The following is a 13,175-nucleotide window of genomic DNA, read 5'->3' as shown; positions in this document are numbered from 1 at the left end:
AAGGGCCTTTCGCACCGCTTTAGTTCCAGAACTAAATGTACAGTACTAAAGTACTGGGACGATTTTGTGTGAACTATTTCCCAGTACTATTTAAAGGGTTGCATTCGCACCGACAGTGTGTACTAAGAAGTGACGTAAGCCGGTCGACAGCGACGTCATTTGTGCGCGGCGTTCAACAACAGAAACAAAGAACAACAACGTTAACAACAGGAGGATGGAGGATGCTGTGTTCGGAGCTGTGTTTTTGTTGTGTCTCGCTGATTTCACAATAATGGACATGGAAAGTCGACGTATACGTAAAGCGATGGAAAGAACGGAAAGGAGGACTAAGAATCTCCAACGACAACTGGCAGTGCTACATTTGCTACAAGTGCCTGCACTTCAGCGTCCGTCCATCTATCGCTGTTCTCCATACTTGCGAAATAAGTTGACACAATGTTTACAGTATGATTACACGGCATTTTAAATCATGGCGGGTGAGGGCGTTTTCGTACACGTTTGGCCAATCAATGTCCACTTACGTCACGATTAGTACCAGTTGTGCTGGTTAGACCCTGCTCCAGAGTAGGAGCTAATTTGGTTCTCGAAAAAGGCAGTCCAGTACTAAAATCGCACCCAGTTCCGGCGGTGCGAAAACGCCAAAAAGTGGGTAGTTCCACAATTATTTCTGGTACTATGAAAAGGTTCCCGCGGTGCGAAAGGCCCTACTGTCTGCTCGACCTTGAGCACCTGTTAGTAGCAATGTTAACTGCTGGCTGATATGATCCATGTTCAATCACATTTGGGGATTCCTCACCCACATTCATTAATGCTTGAAATCTGTTCTCAGGATGTATAGGGGGTGGGATGATACCAGTGTTTGCAAGCGTTGTCATAGCCGTATCTGGGGTAGAGGATGCTACCGCAGCAATATGAGATACTCGTGACAATCTAAAGTCTCAAGTGCCTTTGGGTCTCGCTCCCTGTTTGTGACATTAATTAGTGTGTCAATCAGTTTTGGCTTGTTTCTCTACACTTGGTATTAACTGTTGAAATTCACTAGATTCATAGGACTCACCGGCTGTATGCTGAGGGGGTCTGTGAAGATGGTCTGTTGTGTGTTTTGCCTGTTTTGGAAGTCCAGCAAGTAACTTTGTTTCAAGAACCGCAATCCTTTGTAGAAGTCTGTGGCAGTTCATGCAGCAAGTAGTTTCCACAAGAGGCATTTTCTTTCTCATCTGTTTGAATGTAGGCAGCTGTGTTTTCCCGTCTCCGGAATGTAAGCTGCTGGCAGTAGGAGGCAAAAAGTCTTCTTTTTCGTAGTATTATTCCAGTCCCAAAAAGTTTTTCGTTTCAGTGTTTGTGCCAAAAATGTGTTGTTTGAGCACTGTGCTGATCTGGTGAAGTTAAAATCTTAGAAAAATCTGAGAAAAGTACATAAACAAGGAGCAAAGCACAGAGCAGTAAGCAAGAGCGTCCGAACAGTAGCAAAGCCGGAAACAAAGACAAGAAAGACTTCCGCATAGGATACACCCATGTATCCTCGCTCATCGCTCCTCTGGAAGCTTTCTCACCTCCTTGTGGTGCAATTAGAGAATTGAGATGTCCAATCATGATGAATGTCATGTTCAAATTACATCATAACCATTAATGGGGAAAAAACCTAGTTATTCAGGAAAATTGGGAAAAATCAGGGCCCAGACTCAGTCAATTTATGAAAGTTGTTAAATCTTTTCAGATTAAAAAAAGTGGCAATATTACAATGTAAATAAATGGTTTATATTACATTTGTGAAAGTGTGAGTGAAACACGGTCAAATGTGTTTCATTCATTCACAACCACTCGTACCCCACTTCACTGTTCACTGATTTTTTTGTAAAGTAATCAATATGCAAATAATATTTTTATTTTAAAATATGCACCCATTCAATTTTAGTTGTATTCCAATGTTGAAAACGCAAAACAGAAAAATGCTATTATCGTCACAATAATTATGAATTTCATGAAGCCCGTAAATGACAGCCCTACCTTCAATTAAAAACGGCGAAATTTGACAAAAAAAAAAAAAGTCAAATAGTTTGCATCACTGGATATTACAGTTGAGCTGACTATTGCTATAGTAATGAATGAAGTAAGGTTTTATTAACTACATAAACACTTAAACTAGTCTAACATACTACATAAACACATAAACTGGTCTAACATCCTACATAAACACATAAACTGGTCTAACATCCTACATAAACACATAAACTGGTCTAACATCCTACATAAACTGGTCTAACATACACATACACACACACACACACACACACACATACAGTTGGTATAGGTGACCAAGGGGGGATGGTGTTCAGCAGAAATCCTGGCATCCAGTTTATTGAGTGAGGGGACTGTGACGATTTGTTAATCTTATGAATAATTGATTTGTTAAATCAAATAAAAATTAGTGTGTCAGATTGGTCGAGACGCTACAGTGTACCGGGCCAGACACTGGAGCCAACTCCTCACTGTGGTTTTCACGCAGCTGCTTGATCACCTGCGTGGGGCTATTGCCTAGACTACGCTCACGCAGGAGCTGGATGACCCGCATATCACAGGCATACCTTAGAAAAAGCAAAATACACACATTCATGTATTTTAAATATTTGATTTGTAAAGTATTTGCATATATATATATATTATATATATATATATATATATATATATATATATATATATATATGTATATATGTGATAAAGGCTAAACAACAGGATGCAAAATGAAAGTGTGCTTACTTCCGCGTGAGGATGACTCTAAACTCAGAGCGATGGCCCAGATCTAGCTGTTGCAGGACAGTCTGACTCCAGGACACTTGCAAGGCTCTACACTTGGTACAGATGAGGGTTTTTGTGACCATGTTGTACGTTCTGACAATGTCTAGAACCTGCCGTGCCCTTTTGTGCAGACCAACTCCTGTTAGCTGATGCAGTCTACAGGCAGGATTGGGACAGAGAACCTTAACCCTCCACAGCTTGTACAGCATCCACAGCTGAAGAGAATGACAAAAGAATCTGCCTGGAGCTGGAGCCTTATTGTAGATAAGTGCTGGCTGTGGTGGGTAATACCAGAGCTGGAGGATATCACGAAGCTCTGACTATCCTTTGGATCTCATTTTGAAAAGCCTTTTGCCAATCCACTTGTGATCCTCTGGTGGCAAGGTCTCCGGCCACAAACGAGGAAGCGGAACTACAGATGGAGCTTGCAATAATGCCCCAGAAGGCGCTGTCTTTGAAGGAAAAAAGACAAATCATTTAGTTAAGTAAGGTAATTCATTTAAGTATTTTATTTATCTTGTTTCTTTATTTATATAGCACCATTTAAAACACAACCGAGGTTGAACCAAAGTGCTTTACATAAAAAGTACAAGAATAAAAACAAACATCGACAACATAAAACACCACATCGGCATATAAAATGCCACCTCAATCATTGTATGCTACCAACATTAGATGTGCTTTCAACAGATTCTTAAAAATTGACAGTGATTTGGCAGACCTGATCGGCAGAGGCAACTCATTCCAAAGTCTTGGCCCGATCGCCTTTATGTAGGCGATTTGTTCTAGGCACTACAAGTAATTTTTGATTCTCTGATCGTAATGTTCTAGGAGGATTATATGGGATTAAGAGGTTTGTCAAATACAATGGGGCCTGGTTGTTTAAAGATTTGAACACGAACAGTAAAATTTTATATTTAATTCTAAAATGGACTGGGAGCCAATTTAAAGAAACTAACACAGGGGTGATTGATTCATATTTCTTTGCCTTTTTTAGTAACCTCGCCGCAGCATTTTGTACTGATTGTAGTCGAGACAAAGATGTGGCGGTGATGCCTGAATACAAAGAATTACAGAAATCCAGCCGTGATAGAATAAAGGCATGGATTACTCTTTCAGAGCCTGAGTTTAAGAACGGTTTAACTTTGGCTAATAAACGCAAATTATAAAAACCAGCCCGAACCACTGAGTTAATTTGCTTATCTAATTTTAGGTTATCATCAATTAGGAAGCCTAAATCTCTTACTGTATTTTTTCAAATACGGTGCCAGAGGGCTCGCATCTAATACATTTTATTTATCCATGACTACTTTCACATAAAACTATCATTGCAGTTATTGTTTTCAATGAAATAGCTTTGGTATTACAGTGATTATTATGACAGTGAAACTGATAACTTCAAATTATTCACTACTGTCTTCCAAAAAAAAAAAAAGAAGAAAAAAAACTATTGAACTATTAGAAACTATTGGTTATAAAAATCAGGTAACTCTTTATTTTAACAAGGTGTCCTTGTTACACGTACTTACTATTATAATAACAAATAATTATGTATAATTAAATGCACGTAACCCTAATCCTAACCATATAGTAAGTACATGTAGTTAATTATATTATATTACTCAGTACTTAAATGTATAATTACACTGTAACAAGGACACCTTAAAATAAAGTGTAACCAAAAGTCATATTCAAAATGTCAGTGCATGTGAGCCTTATCTCATTTTGAAAAGCCTTTTGCCAATCCACTTGTGATCCTCTGGTGGCAAGGTCTCCGGCCACAAACGAGGAAGCGGAACTACAGATGGAGCTTGCAATAATGCCCCAGAAGGCGCTGTCTTTGAAGGAAAAAAGACAAATCATTTAGTTAAGTAAGGTAATTCATTTAAGTATTTTATTTATCTTGTTTCTTTATTTATATAGCACCATTTAAAACACAACCGAGGTTGAACCAAAGTGCTTTACATAAAAAGTACAAGAATAAAAACAAACATCGACAACATAAAACACCACATCGGCATATAAAATGCCACCTCAATCATTGTATGCTACCAACATTAGATGTGCTTTCAACAGATTCTTAAAAATTGACAGTGATTTGGCAGACCTGATCGGCAGAGGCAACTCATTCCAAAGTCTTGGCCCGATCGCCTTTATGTAGGCGATTTGTTCTAGGCACTACAAGTAATTTTTGATTCTCTGATCGTAATGTTCTAGGAGGATTATATGGGATTAAGAGGTTTGTCAAATACAATGGGGCCTGGTTGTTTAAAGATTTGAACACGAACAGTAAAATTTTATATTTAATTCTAAAATGGACTGGGAGCCAATTTAAAGAAACTAACACAGGGGTGATTGATTCATATTTCTTTGCCTTTTTTAGTAACCTCGCCGCAGCATTTTGTACTGATTGTAGTCGAGACTAAGATGTGGCAGTGATGCCAGAATACAAAGAATTACAGAAATCCAGCCGTGATAGAATAAAGGCATGGATTACTCTTTCAGAGCCTGAGTTTAAGAACGGTTTAACTTTGGCTAATAAACGCAAATTATAAAAACCAGCCCGAACCACTGAGTTAATTTGCTTATCTAATTTTAGGTTATCATCAATTAGGAAGCCTAAATCTCTTACTGTATTTTTTCAAATACGGTGCCAGAGGGCTCGCATCTAATACATTTTATTTATCCATGACTACTTTCACATAAAACTATCATTGCAGTTATTGTTTTCAATGAAATAGCTTTGGTATTACAGTGATTATTATGACAGTGAAACTGATAACTTCAAATTATTCACTACTGTCTTCCAAAAAAAAAAAAAGAAGAAAAAAAACTATTGAACTATTAGAAACTATTGGTTATAAAAATCAGGTAACTCTTTATTTTAACAAGGTGTCCTTGTTACACGTACTTACTATTATAATAACAAATAATTATGTATAATTAAATGCACGTAACCCTAATCCTAACCATATAGTAAGTACATGTAGTTAATTATATTATATTACTCAGTACTTAAATGTATAATTACACTGTAACAAGGACACCTTAAAATAAAGTGTAACCAAAAGTCATATTCAAAATGTCAGTGCATGTGAGCCTTTTCACATCGCCAGACATACTTCAAGTGAAAAGAACAAAATAGATAAATTTCTTTCCAAAGTGTTAATAATTGTGTCAGCTGTCTGGCGACAGCTGATGTAATTAAATTTTTAGACCAATAGAAGATGAAATTACTTCACAATACTGCATGGCTCCACGGGACTAGACACATCTGCAGTGGCTCTGTGGACAGGGGCTGGAACTTGAGGATATGGTGTCTGTACAATCATGAAGTGAAATATAATAGATTTTGTAAATATAAGATTACAATAACATGCATATACACAGAAATAAATGTCATTATTAGAACACAATTTCAGCATCGTTACATGATCCTTCAAAAATCATTCTAATGAACATAACCATTTATGACTATTAATTGAAAATGGCCGATGCTTAATTAAACTGCATCACAGTGGTGGCTCCCACTTTATATTAGATGGCCTTAACTACTATGTACTTGCATTTAATATAATACAATGTGGATTATGCTATTACTTACAGAGACAGTGGTGCTTGGTGTAGAGGCACTGGACACTGCTGCGCTGGGTCTCCTGGCCACACAAAGATTTGGCTTTGCTGCAGAGATGTGAAAGCCAGTAAACCATTGATTGGTAAACTAAAAAGGGGCAAGAAACACAGAAGGGTACACAAGGGAATCCCCGATCGCCAACATCTGACATAATTTGGGGACAACGCCATTGTAAACTCCAACGTTGACTGCAGCTCCATCCGTGCACACAGAGACCACCTTTGTTTTCCATTCTTCCTCCAAGCCACAAGCATGGAAAAGTTACTCAAGCCCATCCGTTATGTCCTGCGCCGTTAGGATTTTTTACCCAAGCAAAGTCTCTGAGAATCTGAAACATTGCACTTCTGGAGACTCCAGGAAGGTTGCGGTTCTGGAAAATGATGGTGCTGGAGACTAAAGGGTTCCTGATGGTTTCACACCTAATTCTTCACATTAATTCTTCATTCTTTTGCAGCTAACATGCGTCTTCTCAACCTGTTTTTTTTCTGACCCTGCTGATCCAATAAACATTTAGCTGTCCAATGGTCATGCCTTAACTTTGAAAATTCTAGTATTGCATCCTTCTCATGGGCGTTTAATCATTTTTGACTTTTCAGTCTGAGTTAAATCTCTTTTTTGGCTAATTTTATCTGTAAAAGAAAACATACCTAATAATTATGCAAACCTGAATATACGTTTTTCACTTCCAGCCTTCATGGACAATTATAGTTCACTTATAAATGTGTCAGCAAATACACAAAGGAACACGGAGGTAAGTGCACACAACAGCAGGTTTGTTAACCGAGCAGGCAGGTGTAAGCAAGACAACTGATCCAGGTGAGTATTAGGGGAATGGCAAGGGTTCTGGGTTCTTTTCGGTGAGGAGTAATGAGTCCTTTTTCAGGGAATCCTAGGAGAACAGCGGAGCACGGGGAACAAAGGAGTGTAGGAGCAGGTCATCAGGGGAGCTTGGAAACAGGTAGGAACCAGGTAAGTAAGCATAGCCAACTGTGAGACCAGACAACTGTGACAGCGAGGAGAGTGCAAGGATATAGGGAGCTTGATTAGCAGTGACAGGTGCGGGGAATTAGACTCCAAGTTTCTGGATGTGTCAAAGGACGTTTTGTTACTATCTTCAGAGAAATCACATACAGTACACATTCAATTTTTTTTGTTTTTTTATTATTTTATTTGGGACATTTCGTTCACTTTGCTTGACACAAAATTCAAGAAATTATCTAGATTGTGCCACACAGCATTGCAAAACTACAAGATATTTGAAGAAAAACTCCTTTTAGCCTCACAACTGTAAATACTGACAAAACAAAAAAACAAATCACAACAAAAACACTCTGGCCTTCTGAAGACCAAATACAGTGGATTTAATTTACAGTGGATTAAGTAAAATGTGGCCTATAACGGGTATATGTGCCTGGTTCATTTAAAAAAGTACAATTCTGCGATTTTTATGGTTGCTGCTAAAACATCTTACAAACTCGTCCATATTTAATGATTTAGTCCATCTTGATTCAATGCTCAAAACTCCTAGATGGCTCAGTCTCTCATCCCCCATTGTTGTTCTGAGATGGTTTTTGATCCGCTTAAGTGCCGAAAAACTACGTTCACATGCAGCACTACTTACAGGTGTTACAATGGCTATCTTACACAGTCTGAAAACCTCATGAAACACCTCCTTAAAGGGCTCCAGAAATACCACAAATTCAATGAGAGAAGTAATTTGTGGTCTGATACAGCTCATGCTTCAAATCTTCAATGTTTGAATCAAATATTTCAGCAAATGAAAAAAGTGGTTCTTCCTGCAAGAAAGTGCTGCTTTTAGTGTGAAGTGCTTGGATTCCATGCATAATTGCACAGTTTCTCTTAGAGAATCTCCTATGCAGCTCACCCATAAATGAGTCAATCACTGGATAGAATATATGCCTTTTAAAGGCTTCCTTGTCACCCAAGTTCTCTCTACGTGCACCAGTTGAGGAAGTAATTACGGATCCACACAACTTGCTGCTCAGGACCTGCTGTCTCTTTTCTACTTTTTCCAAACTGACTTGGCACTTTGCAACCATTTCCTCCACCTCTTTCCACATGTCCTCAAAAAAGTTCTCATCTCTGTACTGCTGCAACGTGTCAAGCAATGCTTCAACAATATTAACAGCTGTTGCCAAATCCACTGAAGGTGACTGGAGCATATCGGGCAAAAATTTTGACTGGCCAAGTATTTTGTTGAAGGTTTCCAAATGACCAATAAAACTTAAATCAAGTTGTGCTAGTAAGCCTCGTGCTTCTACTGAGCGATCCCCACTACTGTCATGAACAATCTCCTGAAGAAGACGAAATACTGCAGGGAGCCTATCTGTCAAATTGCGACAAGCTGAATACCTACATGCCCACCTTGTGTCACTCAGTTTTTGAAGTTCGCGAGGCTGGCCACTGTACATGTCCTGCTGAATTTCAAGCCACCTTTGATGTACATATGAGCCAGATATGAAAGTGTAAAGCCTCTGAAGAACTGCAAAGAATGTATCTGCTTCAGGTACAGACTTGACACTGTCTACAAGCACTACATTTAAACAGTGGGCAGTGCAGTGTACGTAAAAGGCATATGGATCCTTTGGATCCTTTTGGAAACACCTGAGTGTTTCCCACTCATCACAGCAGCACCATCATAACCCTGCCCCACCAGGTTGGTCCGATATTCAAGGCCATGCTTTTCAAGACACTTGATTATCATGCTGCTTAACCCTGCTGCATCTAGGCTGTCAGCCTGCTGAAAGTTAAAAAAAACTTTCATGTACAGTGCCATTGTAATAATATCTCAAGACCAGAGACACATGCTCCTTTTTCCTCAGATCTTTGGTTTCATCAGCTATGACACTGAACACTTCACTTTCTTTAACTTCTTTTATGATTTCAGTCCGTACCATCTCTGCCAAGCATTCCAATATTTCATTTTGAATCCCACTGCTAGTGTATTTAGAATTTCCATAAGCATTCATTCGCTTCTTTACCAGAGGATCATGTTTGGCTATCTCTTCCAAAATGGCAATGAAGTTTCCTTTGTTGTTTGAATCCTCAGACTCTCTATGACCTCTCTGAGAAATATTCTGTGTGGCTATCAGTAGAAGAACATCAGCAATCGTTTTGATATACAACTGCTTTTCTTGGATTTTCTTTTCTCTCTCCTTGTTGATTGAATCTAATATGCAAGATTTCGTTTTAACAACTTGCTGGTGCTGCTTCCATGTAAACATTGCATTTGGATGGTGCTCTGATTTAGAGTGCGCGTTAAAACCCCTCTCCTTACACAAGGCTTTTTTCCAATTGGAAAATCCAGCTGTTGATGTGAAAACAGATTGTGGTGCACTTGGAAGTGAGAAATGCCTGCAAGGATAACAAAAAGCAGAGTCCTTGCTTACTGAGTACTCCAACCAAATGTTGTCCTTGTACCAGGAATCTTTAAAAGCTCTCTTCCTGTTGCCCATTTTTGTCTTGGGGAAAGCTCTGATATGAGGCTGCACGGGTCCCTCAGATCTGGATTGAGAAATGTCTGGGAAGAAGCATATGAAAATGGGAATCAGTTTTCAGAGGCAGTTTCTGTTTCAAAGGTCCCACATTATAATGACACACAATTGGCAACAGGTCTTTAATGCAACCAGTAAGTATTGCCTATTTTACATGTAAAATAAATAAGATATCCCATCAGGTCCAGTTGGAGCAGTGTCAGATGTGAGTGGAACCTCAGACTCCGCTTCTGAAGGTGGGTGATGAGTATCCATCTCTTCCACATCACTGTCACTGTTATCTGTTTCATCCCTAGAGACAGCTATAATAACAGAGGCATATTAGTAAAATACATGGTTTTTAACCACAGATCATGCTATTTGTTTAGTGTGATTTGGATTTACGCATTCATAGTTTTAGAATAGCACTCAGGAGTGCACTTTTTCTGTACGATACTGAAATTAGTCTGTCTGAGATAACAGAGGTAAAAAAGAGGAAAATTATTATTTGTTTAAATGCTATTGTTTTATTAGCAGATTACAAAAACTTCATCTCTGTAATTAACTGGTAAATTAATAGTTTAGCCATTAAAATGTTAAATCTGTCACCCTTTATGCACACATTATTGTCAGGACATAAACTAGACTGAAACAGAGGATACCGAATCAAGACAGGTGTTTACTGAGCAGTTGGAGAAAAAGGTAAGTATTGCAATGATTATTAATTGAAATGGTTAAGGAGTAATAATAAATGCCCTTTTCTTTCACATGGGAAGTGGAGTGCACACATTGGGAAGATGGCAGAAAGCACACATCACTGCAAACACAGGTAAGTATCCAGGTAATGACGGTATGATACACACAGGCTTGCAGGTGTTTAACAAAGTGGAGTCAACGAGGGACATCGCTGGAGACAATGACTGCTTACAGGCTATACACAATGGTGAGTATAGCAGGTAAACGTTCAAGTTCAAACGAGGAGAGAAGAGTTATGCGTGCTTTAATGCAGGGCTGATTGATAAGCTGATGAGCGGCAGTTGATGGTCATCAGAAGGCTGGTGAGAGAGAGTGCTGTGTGTGTGAGAATGTGTGCTTCTGTGAGTGAGTGTGTGTGTGTGTGTGTGTGTGTGTGTTTCCGCGTCAGAGCGTGTGTGAATGTGTGCTTCTGTGAGAGTGTGTGTGTGTGTGTGTGTGAGAGAGAGACGGGAGAGCCTGGTGAATACATGACACATATGTTGTTCCAAACCTGTGTGAATTTCTTTTTTCCATGTTACAAAATAAATTGTCAAGTCAAGTCACCTTTATTTATATAGCGCTTTTAACAATACAGATTGTGTCAAAGCACTGTACAGTATCAAATAGGAAAATAGTGTGTCAATTATGTAAAATGACAAGATTAAACACTCAATTTTCAGTTCAGGCATTTCATTATTGAATTTAGTGATGTCAAGGTCCAGCTCGGTTCAGTTTAAATAGTGTCTGTGCAGTCAAGTCGACGATATCTCTGGAAATTAAGTGTCCTCGAATTGTGAAGAATGTTTGTCCATACTGTATATAATAAAAGTCAATGGTGATCAAAATAGAGCTTGATTTGTTTTCCACTGCCTTTCATTACAGTGGACAAAATCATTTTCTTTTTCATTTAAGAAAGGAAATCATGAAGGTTAGGAATAACATGAGGAAGAGTAAAGGATGACAGAAACTAAATATGTGTGAAAGGTTTAAAGCACTAAGTTTCTAAACAAAATGTTAAATTTGCCATTGGTTACATTATTGAAACTACAAAACGTGCTATTAATGATTATTAACAAGGTTTATAAAACACAAGCTACACATACAAAATATCTTAATAATCTCTAGATATTAGTCAAATAATCCATAAGAAATAGGTGCATACCCATACTGTACATGTGGTGAACGAAGTTCGAGGTCATGCTCAGGTTGCAAATTGTGCATACCTCAAAATTTGTTCATAGATTCTCTCTACCCCTATATTGTTCTGTGTTTGCACAGCGTCATGCAGCCGCATAGATCTGACTTGCATTTTTGTATAGGCTATTGTCGCAAACATAAAAATTATTATTATTTTTTTTTAAATTATAATTCTTATAAAGTAATATCGAGTCAAGCGAGATTTAATTTAGATTTAATTTAGATTTCTCAAATCAAAGTCAAGTTAGAAATCTTTAAATTTGCAAGTGCAGTCACGTAACGTTAACTCAAGACCACTTCAGTATCTACCAAAAAAAAGAAATCTCAAAGCAGGAAAACCCTGATTGTGTTAATTATTTTCCCCTGGGTCCCCTGGTTTTTCAATAAAACCCTGTTTTTTCAATAAAACTTTAATACTTCAAATGAAATTTCAATTACTGTATTAAATTTAGACCTGGTTATGTTACATGATATTTTATTTTTACACGTTTTTACAGCGTTGCTCATTATAACCAATCACACATGATTCTGTTGAGCTTAGGAATGCAGTAGCCAATCAGAGGTGTTCAGACAGAAACTCGCAAATTCCCTCATCATAAGCAACAAAGTGCAGATGTACATACGATGTAAGTTAGAGATTAATTTATCATACCGTGTATGGACAGCTTTATTGATTATGAGAGGAGTTATGAGTGCTTAAACACTAGCTAGACTGAATGCTCATTTAGAGTGTGTTCTTTCACTGCATGATTCAGTATAATAAAATGCATTTAGAATGCTCCCCAAATTCAAGATATGGGGGCAGAAATTGTATATATTTATATAATTTCATATAGTTGATCAATATCACACAAAGAGTGCAATTTTTCAACCAAAATCAAATGTGATATTGATTTTATACAACAGTTCAATAATCAAGAAGTTAATATTAAGAGAATTACGTTTTAGACACCACATTGCCTATTTTTTGCTACATTTCGCCAACAAAAATGGTTCCAAACAAAGCCACAGCACTGTTTTGCGTCTCTGAAAAACATGACAGTGTTTTGTTCCTGAATGAATCAACTGTTTGAATGAGTCGGTTCAATCGCAATGCCTCACTTAACAGTGACTTGCTGCCACCTACTGGCGGTTTTAATTTCACATTTTTATATTTTTTTAATATATATTTTTAAATAATTTCAAATATCAGTATTCAATGTTTTAAGATTATAATATCAAAACATTATTTATGCATTTGTAACTGCAGGTTAGAGCATTCATGCCTTGCATTAAACAGTGTATGCATCTAATGCCACTTCAGATGCAGCTTCTGTGTT

At 37.8% G+C, this 13,175-nt stretch overlaps 1 pseudogene; it reads right to left on the bottom strand.

Annotated features, from left to right (window-relative positions):
* Positions 1–2,433: 2,433 nt before the first annotated feature.
* LOC107554743 (uncharacterized) lies at positions 2,434–8,613 on the bottom strand (annotated as a pseudogene).
* Between the last annotated feature and the right edge of the window lie 4,562 nt (positions 8,614–13,175).

Source organism: Sinocyclocheilus grahami, unplaced genomic scaffold, assembly GCF_001515645.1.
Source record: "Sinocyclocheilus grahami isolate Dianchi unplaced genomic scaffold, SAMN03320097.WGS_v1.1 scaffold512.1, whole genome shotgun sequence".
Classification (NCBI taxonomy): domain Eukaryota; kingdom Metazoa; phylum Chordata; class Actinopteri; order Cypriniformes; family Cyprinidae; genus Sinocyclocheilus; species Sinocyclocheilus grahami.
This window is presented reverse-complemented; position numbering and strand designations above follow the sequence as displayed.